The sequence below is a fragment of the Lynx rufus genome, unplaced genomic scaffold (genome assembly GCF_022079265.1).
Source record: "Lynx rufus isolate CCGP_SWC_20201006 ecotype Redwood Valley unplaced genomic scaffold, mLynRuf1.p SCAF_9, whole genome shotgun sequence".
Lineage (NCBI taxonomy): Eukaryota > Metazoa > Chordata > Mammalia > Carnivora > Felidae > Lynx > Lynx rufus.
This window is the reverse complement of record NW_025814897.1, coordinates 101,863,703-101,865,250: the sequence shown is the minus strand read 5'-3', so window position 1 is coordinate 101,865,250 and position 1,548 is coordinate 101,863,703.

The following is a 1,548-nucleotide window of genomic DNA, read 5'->3' as shown; positions in this document are numbered from 1 at the left end:
TCCTCCCTTGATCTAGTCACCATGGATATAAAGTCATCACATATAGGTTATCTTGCCCGACTTTTTTGCAGGTAGAAGTGAACATTTTTTGTATTACGTTCCTATTCTACTTTGTAACTGACATTTGTGTGCCTTTCACACTATATTCAATCATAAGGCCAACAAATGAAATCAGGTTGTGAAGTTAGGATGATGGGTTAGAAGATAGTAAGTTTAGCCGTCTTCTAAAACCATAGAGCATTTGCCCTTTAATGGATGAAGCTGCTACTCAGGTCTCATCATTTGCTTCCATACTAGAATGCAAGCCACATGAATTCAAATTATATTGATCTTTAGAAGAATTTCATGATCTTGCAAGTAGTGCAAAATGTGTCAATTTGAAAACACCATGTCAACTAAAAGATATTTGTGGGTGAAATCCTACTCTATTTTTTTTCAATAAAGTCACTCAATATGTATTTATGACTAGCATGTTCTAGTCACTGTGCAGAGTGTTGTGTATATAGTAAATTAAATTTTTAGTTTCTTACTCTCTTGGAATTAATAGTCTGGAAGGGAAGACAAATCTTAAGGAAACAGTATTCATTGTACAGATAGATCAAACAATTCTAAAATTAGTATGGAACCACAAAGGACCTGAAACTGCCAAGACAGTCCTGGAAAAAAAAAAACAAACAAAAAAAAACAAATCAAAACTGGAGGCATCATGATCCTGGATTTCAAACTATATCGTAAAGTTGTAGTCATCAAGACAGTATGGTACTGGCAGAAAAACAGACACATAGATCAATGGAACAGAAAAGAGAACCCCGAAATAGACTCACAACTACATGGTCAACTCATGTTTGACAAAGCAGGAAAGAATAGCCAGTGGAAAAAAGACAGTCTCTTCAACAAATGGTGTTGGGAAAACTGGACGGTGACATGCAGAAGAATGAAACTGGACCACTCTCTTACACCATACACAAAAATAAATTCAAAATGGATGAAAGACCTAAATGGGAGCCAGGAAACCATCAAAATCCTAGGGAATACAGGCAGCAACCTCTTTGACACTGGTCAGAGCAACTTCTTTCTAGATGCATCACAGAATGCAATGGAAACAAAAGCAAACATGAACTATTGGGACTTCATCAACATAAAAAGCTTCTGCGCAGTGAAGGAAACAATTGACAAAACTAAAAAGCAGCCTGCAAAATGGGAGGAGATATTTGCAAAAGACATATTTGATAAAGGGTTGTGGTACAACACCTCCTTAAGGAATGTGGTGAAAATCTCAAGACAAGGGAAGGCAACCTGGTTATGTATATGTACATGGCATTCTTCATGACTCTGTAACATAGACTGCCCTTTCAGACCGTATGATACCATATACGGGAGACAAAGGAGCAAAAATTGTACAAAAGGCAACCCCTCGCTGTGCTCGGAGCTCAGCCTTTTGGGTCTTAGCCCACTAAGCTCATGCCAGCACGAATAAAAAAGCTGCTTCCTGGAAAGAAAAGCCTCTGTGTCCCGACTCTTTATATGTAACTGGCCGCTACAGGATTA